The sequence below is a fragment of the Passer domesticus genome, chromosome Z (assembly GCF_036417665.1).
Source record: "Passer domesticus isolate bPasDom1 chromosome Z, bPasDom1.hap1, whole genome shotgun sequence".
Lineage (NCBI taxonomy): Eukaryota > Metazoa > Chordata > Aves > Passeriformes > Passeridae > Passer > Passer domesticus.
This window is the reverse complement of record NC_087512.1, coordinates 44,957,078-44,976,249: the sequence shown is the minus strand read 5'-3', so window position 1 is coordinate 44,976,249 and position 19,172 is coordinate 44,957,078. Positions and strand designations below refer to the sequence as shown.

The following is a 19,172-nucleotide window of genomic DNA, read 5'->3' as shown; positions in this document are numbered from 1 at the left end:
GAGGTATTTGGCAAACTGCTCAAAATTTTATTCAAGTGCCCCCTCCTGTGGATGTAGAGCTACATGCAGCCAAATAACAGTTTTAGAGGCAATTTAGAATTTTACTTGACGTTAACTTAACAAAGAAGAAGAAACAGAACTGTTTTGGTGAAGAAAGTTGAACTTGGTCCTTTGAATGGGTCAGATTAGTCTGGGCTACACCACAGCTTTGGCTTTGAAAATACATTTTGATTTAACAATAAATGTTGGCTCTTGGATGTACTCCATATAGCACCTCCTTTGAAAATCATGGTTTACAGAAATGGTTATGTAAACTCAGCCCAGCTCTTGACAGTAATGTCAATGGTAAGAGGAAGAGTGACCGTGATTATCTCTGGACCTGAACAAATGAGCAAAAGTGCAGAAGAAAAGCATTATTTGGGGGAAGAACAACCAAAAATTACCTACTATTGGTTGCTTTCTATTGCAGAGATATCTAGAAACAGAAGTCCTGTCAAAACACTATATAGCTGATTCAGGAGACACTGAACAGAAACATATTTAGTATTCTCCCAACCCATCTGTAATAACTAGTCAGTAAAGGATACTGATGGTGTTTTCTAAATATGACCTTGATCTCAAAAGCCATTAGCTTATTAATGTCCCCAAAGAATCTGCTACTATTTTCCCTATGCAAAATCTGCTCTTCACAAGCCAAAAATAGTTAATAGGCTGTTCTTGTAAACAGCACAGAGGTGACAGATCCAGGCCATGTGTGGTTGGCTGCTTGCTTTCCCTCACTTTTCCAGGAAAAGGCCTCAGTAGGCCTCAGTAGACCAGAGTAGGAAGACATCTGTGTTTGTGAAAGTTCTTTTTGAGCTCGACCAAACTTCGAGCACTGACTTCATGAACCACACTGTTCGTGAATCTGGCACTGCTAATGTGGCTGGATTTCTGGTGTAACCCACACTATGTCTGCACCTGGGATCTCACTGAACATGACCAGACTTATGATGCCTAGTTGTATACAGTCAGAAATGAATCCCAGATGCATCCAGCCCATGCTCTGATCTCCCAGGACCAACTGGAATGCCAGAATTTACCTTCTGCCAAATTTCTATGCTCTTAATGCAACACTTGTCACAGAAGAGAGGACATGGCAGGGACAAGCAAGTGCCTCTCAAGGGACTGCCCTGACTGTGTCCTAGGCAGGTGTGCCCAGCAGGGACTTGAGAGATAGAAAATCCCTGTGTCACTAACAGTTCTGGGACACATGGCAGCAGCCAAAAAGCTTTGGATCCATGACAAATGGCGGCAGCTGCAGTGGAGCTTGTGCGAGCCCCAAGAGTCCCTGGGGAAGCACATGGCCACACCATAGCCCAGCAGCCACACGTAGAAAGGGGAGATGGATCTTAAACTCCCCTGCTGTGGTCAGGGGACATCTTCCATTGCACCAGGCTGCTCAAAACCACATCCACCCTGACCTTGAACACTGCCAGGGATGGGGCATCCACAGCTTCTCTGGCAATCTGTTCTGGTGCCTCACCACTCTGACAATAAAGAATTTCTCCTAATTTCTAATATAAACCTACTCTCTTTCTCTTTCAAGCCATTCTTCCTTTCCTATCACTTCATGCTCCTGTAGAACCTCCCTATTCATCTTACTTCTGGTACTCCCTTCTGGTACTGGAAGGCTGCTACAACATCATCCCAAGGCCTTCCCCAGCTGAACAACCTCAGATGTCTCAGCCTTTCCTCATGGGAAAGGTGTTCCATCCATCTGGTCACCTTTGTGGCCCACTCTGGATTTACTCTAAAAGGTCCACATCCTTTTTGTGCTGGAGCCCACACAGCAGCCCATAGTACCCCAGGTGAAGTATCAGAAGAGTGGTGTAGAGGGCAAGAATCACCTGCCTCGACCTGTCACACTTCTTGTACAATACTGAAGGGGTAATGTTAGTGACAGTGATTCCTGCTTGCTTCTATGACAGTATCCTTGACATCTTTGTATTAGTCGCTAACATGCATTCAGTTCCTCTTCTGTTCATCACCTTGTTTCTTCAGGATGGGGATTAAATTTGGTTAGCATTCATGGTACTTAAGTTCTGCAACATTTTTGCACATGCCTCAGGAGCTTGGGCTCTCTTTGCTGTACCACACTTCTATGCTTGTGTGGCAGTGCACGGAGACCACATCACACCCCTCCCCTAAACACAGCAGTATGGCACTGCCCACATACACTACCGCCCCTTTTACTGCAGCTCTGCAGTGCACCCTTTCTGTTCTGGTATCCCAGCTGCTGTGCATGGAGGGCTGCTGCTTAGGCAGCATCAGGAAGGCTTGTGTGCCCATTCCCAGTAAGCTTATTTGGATGAATTGGCTTCTTGGTGCAGGTTCTGCCACAGTATGGAAATGTTTGGGAAAGTTCAGCTCCATCCTGGATTTTGCTTATGAGTGCTTTAAGCATTTTCCCATCTACACCTCAGAAGTCGGTTTTTGAAAATACTAGGTTAGAGCATGAGATGTCTCAGTGCACATACAATAATAGGTATGTATGCAAGGAAGAGTCCAGGAGGTGTGAGAACATGTCAGCTCAGCTGCTAAGATTGAAGTACCAACTTTTCCCATGCAGACTTCAGTTGCTTCAGTTTACATGATGCTTTGCAGACAGAACTTAACCAGCATCTGCTACAGGTCACAGCAGCTAATGTACCACCATCCACACATGCACACACCCTCACTCATGCTGATTAGAAGCAGCATGTTTATTACTTAGAGAAATTTAGACCATGTTTAGTTTACTTCTGCAGATATAAGAACTTTAAAGTACATTTGCATACCCCAGAAATTGTCAATTTAACATTCTTCAAAGTTGGGGGGATAGAAAGTGGAAAGATTCTTTTCCACAGGGACAGCAGATTTCTGACAGTGGAACAGATCTTTCAAATCAAGAATTGAAGAGGACCACGCCATAGCTAAGCAACATCTAATTTACAAAAAGCCTCCTTTTTTTGTATGTAGTTGGCTTTGTAAAAAGAGAGAGAAACCCATGTGAGTCAACAAATGAGTAAAACTGAACTGTTCCCCCTCTTGCCCAAAAATTGTTGAGTATACAATCTTTATTTTCCTTTGCTTGCCAAAGAGCCACCACAGTTTCTCAGGAATCAAAAGTATGTAAATATAAACCCTTTGGACAAAATATAATTGTTTATCTTGCAAGTGTCCACTGAAAGAATGCAGTCAAAAATTGAAGAGGAAATCAAGTGAAAAGACATATTAGCTTGAATAAGAATGATGTTAAGATAGCTCTGGGCATCCACATTGCTGTGGCTGTGTGCTGCATAGCTATATATCACATCAAACACAGCTTCAGTAGCTACTGGGACAGGCTGTGTTCAGGTACTTTGAATGTCACACAGAACACAGTGCTCTCAAAGGCATTGGATACCCAGCACGCTTGAGTTCAGACTGATTGCAGAATGCTAAGGTCCTTGCAAAATCAAAAACAACAAGCAGAGTTTATATCTATTTAAAATTAGGTTATGGTATTCTCAGAAGAACAGACATTAAAAAACTCAATATTCCACTGTCATCTATTTCTCTAAACCAAATCAATGCTTGATGATGGCCATATGTGCCTGCTAAATGTCTCAGCATTTTGTTTTCAAATACTTTTGTTTTCACATACAAGTGAAAAAAAAAAAGTAAAAACAACCAAAATGCTTCCTCTCTCAAATTTGCAGTCTGTATTAAAGTAATGCCCAGTTATAATAAGAACAACCATGTAGCATCTCTGAAGTCAGAACTAAGTGTTCACAGATTAAGATTTCTTGAATTCCTTAATGTCTGGTTTTAGATGCAACTAACTGGCAGCAAAAGAGACATTGAGAATTTTCATGTAGTTTTGTGCCTAGATGTGTATCTGCTGTGTATAGACACACATCTAAACAGACACCAGAAAATGATGCCCTATGTGTTCAGATTGTTTCTAATATTAGTTTTGTATATATAGTCTGAAATTCATTTCTGAAAGCCAGTGTATTGCAAACTGGGCTTTCACAAAGTGATTATGACTTGTCTTTAATCTGCTGAAAGTCTGAGGGAACATGGCAGGCAAGAGCAATCCAGAATTCTGAAAATAGTTTAAAAGGATCAAGCACTCAGCATTTAGTTACCTTAATCACAGTTATATCCCAGCTCCTGGCCCTTTCAGACTCTGAATACCCAAACTTCATCTTTCACCCAGCAGAGCTGCAGATCTAAACTACCAATGCACCATCACCTGCAGACTGCTCCATTGGCTAGCTGCTGTCAGAGGCACCCTGGCATCACGGCCAGGTGCCATGCCATTGCACCCACACCACTACCCTGCCAGTATGACAAGAATGAAAGAGGGGTTTTGCTCACCCTTCTCCCTTGTGCTTCCCTCCAGCCCACTCCTTGCTTGTGTCCTTTCACCATGAGGACTTGGACTACTGGCCAGCTCTGGCTCACCCTGCAAAAGCAAATCAAACTGGCATGAACAGTCCGAAGAGCCATCTCCCTGAAAAGCTGTTTAGATTACACAACCTAGAGCTTAAGAGAAGGAGGGTTAACTTGTTCAAGGCATCAACAACTAGCAGCTAAAGGGGAACCAGGAGGACAAATGCACCCAAAATCCTGCAGGGTCAGCACTACATTGTTTGAGATGGAACCAGTAAAAAATTTTTGTTGCAGCTAGATGGATGGATTCACATCCTTGCCCAGTTCCAGGTGCACCAGCACAGTGAGTGGATGAAGCACACATAAAAGCTACTAATTCTGTATTTGTGGACCACGTTGAGTGGATGAAGCACACATAAAAGCTACTAATTCTGTATTTGTGGATCAAGCGTTCTGACAGGATAATGAAAAGTACATAGTTTTATTTCACTAGAAACAAATCTGAATGTCTCACCAGAGAATATCTTCAGAGACAGATAAGGAGGTTTAAGGTCAGATATCTACAAATACCTTAAGATGGTGGGTGTTTTGGTTTCTGAAAATATTGTGCTATAGTTTGTGTGCTTTCAGCATTGGAAATCTTCAGAAGCCATGGGCATTAAGATGTCTGGATAATAAGTGTGAATTTTGATGCTGCCAGTATCTGAAGACAATTGTACGCTTTGGCAGATTTTACATTACTCTGTAGCCAGTACAAGTGACTTAGCTTAGGGATTGATGTTACAATCAAGGCTTCTTATCTTCTTCACCCACCAGTGTGTTAGGACAGTACGCACTCACAAGTTTGAGGTTTCATGCTCACCTGTGGGGAGATTTACAGTGAGCATTTTCTGTTAGCTGAAAGCAGTCCCAAAGCCAGGGCAGTAAAGAATCCACAAGAGCTGAGGCAACCAGCCTTATGCATGTGCAAACACATAACCCAAATTCAGTGTCCCAGACAATTTTTCGGAACACCTAAAATGGAAGTGTGAGACTTGGAATGTGTTTGTGAGCGGGACAGTAACCTCAGTGCCATCCTGTGGTCACTGGCTGTCAGAAAAGAGAAAAAACTGCAGAAATCCATCCATTAGCTCCAATTTCCCATCTTCCTAATAATACATTGGAAATCCAATTTGCCTGTGATAGAGCTAAACAGAGCTGCCAGTTTCTAATGCCAGCATATTTATAATTTTCACAGCAATTATTAGGGCTTGCTAATAGTGTTTGGGACCTGACTTAACAGGTGAGAATAAATTGTCAATTGTGGCTTCTCAGAGCTACAGAAGAGACTGCCCAAACATGAGCAATTTGCTTGAATCTGGATAGTCAAGTAGGATCCCAATTTCTGGCCAGTCTTAGCCAAATATTCACCTTGAGTGCTCAGGGCTCTTTTCTTCCGATGACTGAACTGCAGTCGTCATAGAGCTTTATCAGCTATTATGGCTGTTTCCTGAATAAAACTGAGAGGAAAGTAAGACAAATAGTTTACCCAGTTGAAAATTAAGAATTTTGTAAAATAAAAATTTATCAAAGTAATCAGACAAAAAAAAAGAAAAAATTCAGGAATAGTGTTTGCCTTTCAACTGCAAAATTAAAGAAGTGGTTACCTAGAGACTGCTTGTTCTCAAAAGAATCACAGCATGGCAAGTCACTTCATCTGCTCCACAATGCAAGGGAGCAATGCAAGCAACTTCCCTGTCCCCTTATCTTAGGATGGGCTGCTCAGAGAGTTTACTCAAAACCATATTGTGACATGATCTCAACAGCAGGTTTCATCCATCATTCCACACTAGGATGTCCACCTCAGCACTTCCAGCAGCTATGACAGAAACAGAAGAGAGATGATAACCTCTTGCATCATGCATTTCTGAAAAGATTCTATTAAAGCTGCAGGTACACTACATTATAGCATATTTGGATATTACACATATATATATATGACTTATTGACCTTATTGACTTATTGAACTTATTGACTCTAGTGATCTAGAAAACTGCATTAATAATGCTTATTTTTTAAAGAATATGCTTCACTTGAACTTGAAGTTATGGCATTTCAAGCTATATTTACATATATAGTAGCTTTTCTGGTTGCAAACACACCAACTCACAATCTTAGGAAATGCAAAAAATTGACACTACTTCCTAAAGAAACAATAGCAAAGCAAGATTAAATATGAACCCGGCCACAGTGCTCTCTAATTTGGCCCAACAGGTTATGTAAATAATTAGGCAACAATCAAAGAGGATAGACAAAATCTTTGCCTCCAACTTTCTGCCACATCACTTGCTTAACCAAATGAGTAAATGAGGCAATGCTGACTGGGTAGCAAACTTCCAACCTCAGTAATCCTATAACTGATAGTCAAATGAGCTGATCAAGCAGCCCTGTTTATCTGCAGACTGGTTTGGATTTCATTGTTGTCCAACTACAGAGGAAAAGTATTTTGTTGTTTGCTTTCAGATAATTCTGCAACTCAAGCTGATAACTTCTCCCAGTTACACCACTTGACATCAGACTTAATGAAGAACAAAAAATAAGTTTCCTAGATGTGAACAGATTTGAAAAGTCTTATAGAACTAAAAATACACCTTAGTAGCCAAGAAGGAGGCAAAAAGGATCTTTTTTTTAATTATTATTAGAAACATCAACATCAGGTTTGTCTTTTAGCTTCAAAGGCACAAAAACAGATAAAGTGTGATAATATTGCACTGTGAAGACTAAAGTACCAGACAGTAGGAATTCTTCCTTGCACATGTGGCAGACAAAACAAACTATTACATTCCCATCAGTTATTGGTCACTTGATAATAATTGTGTATACATCAAAGACATCTCCAACAAGGAAGAAATGCATGTTGCTATTAACCCCCAGGCTTTCCCCCTCATTTGTTGCTTAATGATTCTATTCCCAAGACACTCCTTATGCATCCTTCTCTGGTAGTAACATAATTCAAAAGCCCCATTTTCTGTAATCTCCCAAGATCATCCAAACTGCAGTCAACATGCAAAATGCAGACATTTCTCTGAGGCATTCTCCTTCCAGGATAAAGACTGCTGCACACTTCCCTCATGAACCTGCTTTATCTTTGGTGAGATAAACACTAATGTTCGGAAGTTGCCCCAAACCTGTGGAGCTGAAGTTAAATGAGTTTTAGGCTGAGACATGGAGATTCCCTCCTGCCTGCCAGTACTTCAGTATTTCAGTGACTCAAGTCTCCATGTTGCTCTGCCAGGCAGTGCTAAGACCAGGTAACTCTACACTCTGATGACTTATTTTATCTGCCTACATCTCTGTGGCCTCTTGAAGCCCTTGTATGCAAATCTTACTTGGCCTGTATCTCAGGCTCATGTCTCAGAATGCCCTTTTTTTAAAGCAAGTATTTCTACCTCTCTCCAGTCTCAAAAGACCAAATCCTGCAATATTTGTCAGGGCACTGTCACAAATTCTCCATGCCTTTGTGCATTGGTTTTCCCCATGAAGTCATGCAAGGGGTGCAGCATGTTTGTTACACTTATGACAAACCACCACAGCTCAATGAGCAGTTTTTCTCTGTTTTGTACTGTTTTCATAGGAGAGTTTTTGAGTTTAGGGACAGTTTAAGAAAGAATGCTGAACAGCTTTCTCCCATGCAGCAGAGCTGTCAGAAAAGGAAAGAAACTGGAAGAACCAGGTAAAAGCAAGGTCTGATTTTAGATTGCTTTGCTAACAGCTTTTTCTGGTTGTGTTCTGGCAGCTCATTTTCTCAAGTGCCGTTGACATGCTTACTATGAGGATGAACATGTTCTAGACAGGGATTCTGCTGCCAATATTCTTCAGTATTCCTCTAAATATACCCCCTTTCCTCTTGCCAAGCCCTTTCCTATCACATTTTGTGGGAGAGAATGCTCCGCTTCAAGCAATGCTGCTCCTTCATTCTCCTTTCCACTCCCTCCACCATAAAACTACCACCTGAAGAAGGAAGTATTAAAACAATGTAATCTTGGTAGAACTTTGTGCTAGACCCTCAAGAGGTTTATTGTAATTTGATTTGGGTTAATGTGGATTTAGCACATTAAAAAATTGGAGGGAGCTTGAGAGATGGAAGTTGGCAGGCATCCATACTGTAGATGTCTGGTGTGTTTTTTTGACACAGTGGTGGATGGTGTTCTCCATCAAAGCTAGATTTAACCTGTCATGTTAGCCACTAAATGGATAAAGACCTAGTTGATAGGTCTAAAACTGTAAGTGTAAGGAGGAACTTAGCTTCCTCTGGGGCAAGGACAATTCCCAGTGCTTTTAGTTATGTTCCAAAAGACCTGAAAGAACAAAACTACCAGTAGAAAGAAATCAAACAGGACATGGCTCTTGCATCTAGTGGACAGACGCACAAGGAGGTCCCATAATTGAAAGTGAAGGAGGAAAATCGAACATTAAATTTTGCACATTTTCATCCAAAATGGTAATTAATCATTGGCGTGTTCAACTGAACTTTGTGACAAATCTTAACCACTGCCATTCAGGCAGGCTGAAATGCACCAGCTCAGGAAGAAAGAATGGAGAATACATACAGCCTGCCTTCCTGGGAAGGCAGATTGGTTGATCACAAAGATCTGTCTTAACCTTCAAAGAACAGATGGGCCAAGATGGAAGACTGAAGGAAAATTGTTCTCCTGTCACTGGGACACATATTGTACTGAGCCATGCTGCTACAAATACTGTGGCCGCTGCTATGTGCCTTACAGTAAGTCCTGCTTTGGATCTGCATTTGTCAGGAAAGAATATTCCATGTGTTCTGAGGATTTAATCAAAAGCATGTGGGAGATTATTGGGATGTGATTAGTAAGGCTGTCCCCAGTGTCTGGAAGAAGATATCACTAAAAGTCTTTCATTCACCTCTTCATACACATCATGATCATGCCATCCATTTGGAACAATGTTGGGAATCATTCCTTCCTCTTTTGATAAACATATATTTACAAAAAAGTATTAATTCTGAATTTCTAAGGTCCAGACATCTTATCATAAAGCTCATCTTGCTTTTTCTTGATCTTTGGAAAGGCAAATATGATAAAAAATTGCATAAAATATGTGTTTGGCTTGTGGGCATGGGAAGATTTGACTGTGGCTCTCAAAATTTCAGATACATTTTAAGTGTTCATTTGGCACATATATAATTTAATTACATTCTCATGACAAGGTAATTTAGAAAACAGCATTCTTTGGGAGATGTGTGAGTTTCTTCTTTTAATGTGAATTATCTCCATTGCAAAGTAAAGGAGACACAGATTTCCAAACCCTGCCTACTGCAATGTCTATTTCTTTAGATTTTGGAGAGAGGGAGAGGATAAGTGTCTGACCAACTCCTTTGTAGTTCTGAGGCCAGAAATAGTGGATATAAAACCAGAATACTTTTTTTTCTTTTCATTGGATATATTTAGGTTCTCCAGCTTCTCTCAAAAGATTTTACTTTCAAAATGCATGAAAAGCTTTCCCTGCTGTTCTCTTTAACAGGAGCACTTCCAGAACTGGAAAGACAGTCAGTACTTCTCTCACAAAAGATGAGCATTTTGGATCTGCCTGTGTGGCATCCCTGGGTGATTCTGGGTCAAAGGACTGGGGAGAGCTGGGAAACTAAAAGAGGGCAAAGTAAAAGATGTGTCTGGTTTCCCAGCTGGCTAAATTCTCCTCTTGCTCTATTCCATCCCAAGGTTCCTATCCCTCTGGCAATGAAGCCATACAGTGCACCAACTGATCACCCACCCAGGTCAGGGCCAGATCAGAGGGCCGGCTTCCAGAGGACTGGCAGTGTCTGTACTACTCCTTCCTTTAGCAGCCAGTTCCCTTAGAGCCAGCTGTCATTGAACCAGAACAAAAAACAATTCAGAGGGAAACAGGTCTTATAACTACTAGGTGGTTATTCTTAATTCTTGCTTTCTTATGGATTCTGCCAAGTCTCTGCATCTTAAAGATTTCTCAAGTTAAAGTTCTCTGTTTCTTCCACTTCCAAATACATTTGGTAAATGGTCTTTGAATCCAGCTCAGGCTTATGATTTGCCTTTCTGTAAGATAAGTTACTTTGCAGCTGCTGGCACTAATTCAATCAGTTAACTCATAGTGTCAAAAAATTACATGTCAAATCTGTGAGTAAAGGAATGGGCATGAGAACTTCAGTTTTGTCTGATGCATGATGAAAACCTCCCCAGCATTAATGCTTTTTTGATGTAAAACAATCTGGTATGATATTAATCAGCACAGTTACAATGTCCAGCAAAGAATTTGTTGGAATCTCTCTTCTGCATATTCAACATCTTTTTCCAGCTCACCAATTTACATGAATGGGGGAAAGGGAGCCAGAAAGCAGGCCATCATCAACAGTGATGTAAGAAAGGGGTTTGAGGTTGTTTTCTTTCCTGTACTTTGGAATACAAGTGTCATTTCATCCCTGAGAAACCAAGTGGTGTTTATCTGCTGTATTATTTGATTGTGCTACCTGGCTCTCAGTGAAATGGGTGAACAGCAGAAGAGAAATTAAGCACTTTCTGTATCGTATACCCTCAGTAATGTCATAACTCATGTGTGGAAGACCTGTTGCTCTGAGTTAAAAAAAGATCATGCTACTTTCAGAGTGACTCATGGTCCAATCTGTTCCTTTCTGCAGAGAAACAGCTTACAGAGCTCTGGCTCATCACAGTATAAAGCACTGTATCCTCCTACTGATATAGAATATGCTTAATTTTAAAGATCTTCCTCCTTTCTATGCAATTAACCAGTCAATGCTTCTCTTCCCATCTCTTCATTTGGGCTCTGGAGGTCACCAAGTCCTTCACCTTCAGCAGAAGGACTGAAAGGGTCCAAAGGGGACATAAATATGAAAAGCTTCCAGTGGGACTTGCAAGACAAGGCAGTTTGGATGTCCATCTCTGGAACAAGCTGCTGATCAAAGTCCTAAAGCCTCCAGTGTGGTGTTGTGTTGCATGTGACATGTGGGGGTGTACTTTCAATGCTGACAGCTCTGCTTATCAGTTCTTGCAGACTTGGAGCATGTTCCTCCTGCTGCGCTTACACTGAAGCTTATGTTCATGCAACGTGATACAGAAAATTAGAAATCAAGCACCTGCTGACCTACATGCCACTGGTTGTCTGTGTGGGGTGTACTCTCCATTCTGCATCCTGCCAAATCCACAGGGACATGTGGCAAGAAATGGCACCTTTGGCTGTAATAAGAAAAATCCGTCAAATATAGGATTGGACCCATCAGCCTCTGTTTGCCTCCCCTTCAGTGGGACCACCTAATGTGGTTCTGAGCCTCCTGTCATGGAGAGGAAACTGTACCACTGCATCATTTAAAAAAAGCAAAGATATACACTAGTTAATTAAAGAAATATCAGTGCTTTGCAGAAATCCTTTCTGACTGCAACCCTGATATAAGTAATTCACCCAAATAAAGAGGTTTTGCACTAAAGAAATATTAACAGAATTGGCAGCAGGGAGAAACTTTAGAGAAATTTAAGCTGCCTGTGTTTTGGATTGCGCGTGTTGGTAGTTTTGGTACAAGCCAGCCAGATCACTAGTACATCCATGCACAATGAACAGCCTTGTTTGCCACTAGGCAGAGTACTGTTTTGTTCTTTCACCCAAGAAATCTAAACTGGGATCAAGAATTAGGTAAGAGCTGCTCTGCAGTGTAACAGAGTCAACTTGACACTGGACAAAAAGTCTCTCTAAAGAACACACTGCTGCTTTTCTCCAATGCTGCATGCCATTATGTGGCTAAGTGCTGGGAGCCATGGGTTGCTGTATGTGTTCTGCTCTCTAAGTAGCTACTTATTCACCCCAACAGACCATTCAGGCAGCCAGCTTCCCAGCCATGGATGGATGGAGCTTGGAGCTCGGCACAGACACAAGCCAGTTGCTCTTACATGTTCTTTCTTTGCAGGGACAGCTTTTTTCTCTGGTAGCAGAGGCTCAAGAAGCTGTGCATTCAAAAAAAAATTAGCTGCTAATAGTGGCCACATGGTATCCTACCTTAGACAGATGTTAGACACAGAAGTGAGAGGTGATCAGCGGGGGAATTTTCTCAGTGAGAGAGCAGTGGGACAGCTGTGGGCAAGGGTGAGTTGTGCCTCAGCTAGGACACATGGCCTGGACCTCAGTCAAGGGAAGAGAGATAATTTCTAGCTACCAGCCTCCTTCTAACCACACTTCTCTCACTGTGACTGGCACAAACCATGTCCAGTCAGGCAAATACTGACTTTCCATGGAGTTTTGTCTGACCAGCTCATGCATACAGAAATGCTGTGTTTCAAACACCTCTTCTGGGAAGTGACATTGACAAGCTAAATGGAAGGCAAAAGAATCAACAGAAGCCTCTTGAACAGCTTAACGAATATGTTTGCTATCCATATGAATGATACTTTTCTCTTTTGAGATATTTTTTTTCCTTTTGCTAATACTGGAGAAACAAAGGCTTGAGCACATCCTACAAAGAAAGACCAGGTCAGAGCAGTGCTCCATACCATATGATTTCAGGTAAGTTTGTCCTTTAAAGAATGCTCTTATCAGTGTTTTACAAGCCTAGCAATGCCAATGCATTTTGAAGTGTAAGGAAATGTTACGCAAAGGGGAACTTATTCATGTCAAAACCTACCAAAACAGTAGGTGTCATGGGACCTACATGCCATTTGGGCAGATTCTCTTTCTTGTGCACATTCTTCTTCTTTGGTCAGTACTGATGATATGTAGAATGGCAGAATAACTTACATGTCTGTTAATTTACCTCTTTCAGCTATTTTTCTTCAACTGCTATTTAAAGACATGTATTAGTTTTGCAACAAACACGGTCTGGGCTGCTTTCCTCTGTGATTTTTTGTCACATTTCCTGCTAGACAGCCAGAGAAGCATGGATGTTCTATGTTAGAGACGTCAGTGTTCAGACACCTGACCAGCATCTTGGTCACAGGGACAACGTATTTTCTTAGCAGACAATATGGGATCTGCAGAAAAAATTCTGGTTTCTCGTCACCAGATGGTGCTCCAGCACTGGGCTACTGCTGTCTTCGTCACTTGCTGAAGCACCAGGTTCTCCTGAAGCTTTGGGCTGGCTACTCCTCTGCAAGTTCAATTTCATTATTCTGGTTTGTAGTTTTGATTGCCTCTGTCTTGGGCCTTTCTTCAGCAAGGGTGAGTAAGCCCTCCCCCTGCTTCTCAGTAGCAGTTTTCTCATTGAGTTGGTTAGCTCATGGCATTTGTCCAAAACAGTTGGTGCATGGCTGTGACCTTTTGTACTGTTCCCACAACAGGCATTGCAGCTGGATCTGGCCCTGCTTCAGGCCACTTCTGCTCATCAGATCTCTTTTCAGAGCATGGCATACTCCTATCGTGTTTAGTTGTCTCTTCCTTAAAGATACCAAAGCCTTTTCCTGGCCTGGAGTTTTGTTTTAGCACTGGCTAGACTGAAGACCAACCAGGTAGACAACATGTTTGACATGAGTGGAGTACTTTCCCTCAGGATGCTTTCATTCCCATGTAAGAGTTTGAACTTGGAGGGGAATCAGGCATTCCCCACACAGAACACAGGCTCCAATGAGGTCACTGAGGTGGGCAAGGGCTTCAGGGAAGTGCAGGAATGCTGGGGCCAGGAAGCCTAGTGCTGGAGAGCAAAATGTCAGGTTGCACATCTACAGAGAGGTGTGTGGCAAATAAGTCAGCTCCTGAGAAAAAAATAGATGTCAAAGCTACAGCCTGTAAAGTCAGAACCTCTAGGAGTGCCACCAAGCTGCTTCTGAGGCCCCAGAGGAAACCTTTGTAGGCTACCATAGACACACAGGCTTGCTAAGAGCACACTGAATGGAGCCAGACCTCTTTCAGCCAGGCTGCAGCTGAAGTTTCTCACCTCACACTTGAGAACAATAGAAACTCACTCCACCCAGTCTGGGAACAATAAAGTCATTTCCACACACCAGACCTGTTCAGAACAAGGGAAATCTGCCCTGCAAATACTCACAGCAATGGGAGCAGCACGGTACCAAAGAGGTTTGGGAAATCTGCCTTTTAAAGCCCAAATATTTTGGTAAATGATATCATCCAAGCTTCATGGATATGGTTTTGTCCACATCTAGTCATAAAACCAGAGCATCATACAAGGGGCTTTTCAACCTAACTACTCCTAAATTTCAAAAGATGCAACTTTGTGCATGTCCACATTGGGATGACATCATGATGTTTACAGTCCTTTAGGGGAAAAGGAAAGAGCAGTGTCCTTTCCCTACAGATGGCCAGTGCCCTGGTCATGTATGGTGTCTTGCAGAGGTTTGTATGCTTGAATTGCATTAGCAGAGATCTGAAATCTACCCTCCCAAACTAAGTGTTGAACACCTCTGACATTTGCTTTGCCAGTGAGCCAGGAATTCCACCTCAGGACTAAGACATGTTTCCAACAGAAGTTTTTGGTGAACAACAGGAAACTCGTCAGGAAGAAGTTTTGGTAAAAATATGCTAGTTTTGAAATCTGATATTCTAGACAAGACCTGCTTATGCACTGTACTGCCTCAAATCTAGTAGCTCAGATAAAAAGAGGCACTTCTTTTTACCACTAAAGACCTGGATTATATCCCTCAAAATGCACATCACAGAGAATTTATTAAGAGTAACCTACTTTGGGATTTGTACTGCAGGTCAGAAAAATTATGCAGACTGTGCTAGCCTTTTCCTGGTATTTGTCTCTGGCTTTGTTTTTCAGCAAGTCTGTTGATTACTCCAATCTGGTAACCTTAGGTCAAAAAAGAAGTGTCTCTAGACCCTAAGGCAGCCTACATGAGAGCAGTTTCTTCCCATGCTAAGGACGAGTATCCCACAGAGGCCCACTATTTTATGACATGGTTAAATATCACTATATGAATGCAATTTCTTGCTCTGACTCGTGCGTATATTACACTTGTAGTAGCGTCAAGACATTACTCTGTCTGCAGGCAGCCTGAAAGCATCGCTGATTTCACTGAGAACTACTCTATTCCTCTTAGATGTAAGCTAATTCCTATGTCCTATTTTTATGACTGCCTATCAACCCAAGTGAATGAAGCTGTTCTGAGGGAATTAAATATTATCCTATTTGACCATGGAAAATCCAATAAAAACTCAGAAAGTTGTGCAAAATTTGGAAAAGTACTTTCCTTTTTTCACTTTGCATTCTAATTTGATGTGCGAAACATAAAATATCCCTTGGCAGTGGTTATTGTCACACTAAACCAGCAATTACATCAAAAGATATGACAATATGCACACAGCATTTTTACCTCTGTGTATCAGATTCAAAACCCTGTGGAGTGTCATAAATACAACCTATATACAACCTAAAAACTGACTTAATATTATGAAATAAATAAAGAAGAACATTTCTTGACCTCATCACTTTTTCTTACAAATCCAGATTCTTGGAGCTGGCACAGCTAATTAAAAAAAAAAAAAAAAATGTAATAAAAAGAGCAACTCACATTTGATAAAGTAATAATTGCAACTGCCATATCATCATAACATCACAGAATCATAGAATGGTTTGGTATGGGTCAGAAGGAACCATCTAGTTCCAACCTCCCTGCTATGGGCAGGGATACCCACCTCTAGACCAAGCTGTCCAAAGCTCCATTCAGCCTGGCCTTGAAGCAGCTCCCCTGCTTCACCACCCTCTGAGTAAAGAATTTCTAATCTCTAATCTAAACAAGATCTCATCAGATGGCTGGCTCCCTGTCCTTCAGGTGTGCCAAGAAATACAGTTTTTGTCAGAATAATAATACATTTCTTGTCAGAACAAAAAGTTCTTATTTTACTTCCCTGGAATAGAAATCATATCCACCATCTTTTTGTTAGCTTTTTTGAATTAAGAAAAACTGAGGAAGATGGAAACAAAACATAAAGAGATGAAACAAGGTCCAGCATTTAGTTTTCATCATGAACTCTCTGGGAAGAAAATTTTGTAAGAAAAGAAAAATGCTTTTAGAAATAGAACTATGAGGGACAACCACTGTATAATCAGTTAAGACATTTTGATTTTATAATAGATTTGGGAAATTTTTAGCTTTGTTTTATTATTTGTGAGACAATAAAAAGCAGAAAACAAATAATAAATAGTAGATAGCAAAACTTTCCAATGGTATCCATATTTCAGAAAGACATGAGCAAGCGAAGTAGAGATGCTGACACTTGTTAGCATTGCCAAAGACATACAACGGAGATGGCCAGAGACTCCTCCTAAAAAGCTCGTTATGTGCTGCTGATCAAACCTGTAGCCCATTCAGCTGTATTCTAGAATGAAGGAGACATACTCAGGCTTAAAACTATGTAGGGAGGAGCACAGAAGGTTTTCCAGCTCATATGCCAGTAACGTTCATAAAATATTCTCTAACAGCTGCTGAATTATTTTATTTCTGAACTCCCAAGTTAACCATGCTACATATACACACATATCCACAGCTGGATGTCTTGCCAGAGATTAATACCTCAGGCTGCCTGCCTGGAATGCAAGAAGAAGAAGGGGAGTTCACCTATGGCACTCACAAACACTCACCTCCTTTGCAGTATGCCAGACACCTGGGGACAGACAAAGCCCTGCTGTGAATGTCGTAGCAGAGCAGTTGCATGGCTTCCTTATACATCGTACATAACAGACCCTGCATGTACTCCACGCTCACATGTAGGGTGTGTGTGACAGCCCCAAAACCTGGTATAGGACTGTGCTAGGCCAAGAGTCATTTCCTCAGCATTTCTGCTCCCAGCATAGAAGGTAAGGATACAGATGCTATAGGGAGAAGAGAGTCCTTCTGCAACTTTTCCAGTGGTAAACCAGTATCTATATTGCGTTCATAGCAGAAAGGCTAGCATTTTAGATGACCCTTCTGCATTGTATGCAACAGCCTACTATTTAAATATACAGCATCCTTGAACAGGTTACCTCCTTAGTCTTTCAAAGCAACCTAAGATGGAACACGCTGTTATACAGCTAAAAGAGCAACCGGGAGCATACCAGAGAGACTAAGGCAGACTGCTTTTTTCATGACAACACATTATTACATAACACTAAAACCTGTGCTTGAAAGTAATTATGAAAAAAAGCACAGAAGCAGAACTACTTTCCTGTGGTATGCTTCTTCCATCATGTTTGTAAGCGGGAAGCTGAATGCCTGACAGAACTTGGGTCAGAATGTTCCTGAAGACTAGTGGAAGATGAAAGGGTGTATGTGGAGAGGTCAGCAGACTGTGATAAAACCATCATATTTTGTCACCACTCTTCCCTTTCAATGGTGAGGTTTTGTTTCAAGTGTTCTAAATCTGACTTTGGCTTTTCTTGTCCTTTTTTAAATTTTTTCCCTGCTTCCACGGTCTTTGTTTACAGGGAAGGAAATGTAGGGCCTACTCTCTTCTTCTGTCTCCCTTCCTGCTTAGTTGTTTGAGTTGGTGACTCAGGTCAATTTGCTCACATGGATTTGCAAACCTCTTTGCTCAAAGCACAAGAATTACATGTGATCTAAAGAGACAAAGTTCTAAAATATCTCACAGACCACCTTACACTAGTTTTGTGGTCTGTGTTAAAACCTGTGCACTTATAATTTACAAATGCCTTTGTGATGGAGTAGATAATGGGATTCCTGCTCCTGCATTCAAAGTACTGAGTGTGCCTGGTTCGGATCATAGTTCTCATGAAGTTAACAAGCAATAGACTGTGTCTCAGACTTGCACAGGATGTGCCAAGGACTCAGCCTGGAATGCTGAACATCTCCCAGCTGCATTCACTTCTTGCAGCAGAGACTTGTTACATCCTTGAACACCGTCAGTGGGGGTATTGGCCCTCTTTAATTGCCTGGCCTGTCACAGACTTCTTTGTGGAACACTGTAAGTTAGGTAAGTTAGGCTGCAGTGCTTCTAAAAGCACATACCAGTGCATGAACACTTGTTTATTTAATCAGTATAAAGCCAGCTGCACTGGCTTCTTGTAGATACTTACACTAAAGCCAACACTCTGTGAAACAGCCCCAGTTGTGTTTCTGCTGCAACAGCTCTTTCAGTCCAGGCCCGTCCCCTACAGAGCAGCAGTCCACAGGGCCCCACTGACACCACATAAACGACAGAGCTCAGAACAGTTGCCTGTGCCATCCATACTGCTTAAATTCTAACAAATACAGAATGGCCCAGCCCTTGTGTTCTTGACGGCTGTCAGATCCCAGCTTCCTCGTAGGAGAAAAGTAAATGTGATATGTAAATGAGACATTGGTTGTGGATGTTTCAAATGTGGCCCAAGATTTTCTCCAATGGCTGCTTCAAGCATCATTAAATCTCTGGGAATCCTCTGCAACATAGATACCAGAGGATGTATTCAAACTTTTTATTAAGAACAGCTTCCAGACACTCATCCATGCCTATCCCTATCCTTTGGGAATACTGTAGGGCAATCACAGTTGTTAGCTCTTCAGGTGCTGTGAAAGTCAACCGATAGAGTGCCACAAACAGGAAGTCTCTCTGAAAGGGCACCAATAATTAAAGAAAATATACATTTTAATTTCTTTATTCTGTCTTTGGGGCTGTGTGTTTCATAATACACATGAGTAGTGGAGAGTAAAGGCTCTTCTTTGACTCACTTTTCCTAAAGAATTCTACAAATTGTGCATTTTTAAGCCTCTCTGAAAAAGGGTGGAATGGGGAAGGTGAGGTGAAGCCAAACAAAATTTTTATCACAGATTATTGTCAATAGAAAAATTCAAGCA

General features: G+C 41.5%; 1 long non-coding RNA gene across 3 annotated transcripts in view; it reads right to left on the bottom strand.

Moving 5' to 3' along the window:
* Positions 1–19,023, bottom strand: part of LOC135290615 (uncharacterized) — a 54,302-nt gene extending 35,279 nt beyond the window's left edge. For 2 of the 3 annotated variants that reach the window (XR_010353368.1, XR_010353369.1), the window contains exons 1-3: positions 18,416–19,023; positions 5,812–5,900; positions 4,387–4,474 (exon numbers count right to left, since the gene is read on the bottom strand). This is a non-coding gene — a long non-coding RNA (uncharacterized LOC135290615). The remainder of the gene's footprint in view (positions 1–4,386; positions 4,475–5,811; positions 5,901–18,415) is intronic. The other variant, XR_010353367.1, reaches the window with a different exon arrangement.
* Positions 19,024–19,172: the final 149 nt, after the last annotated feature.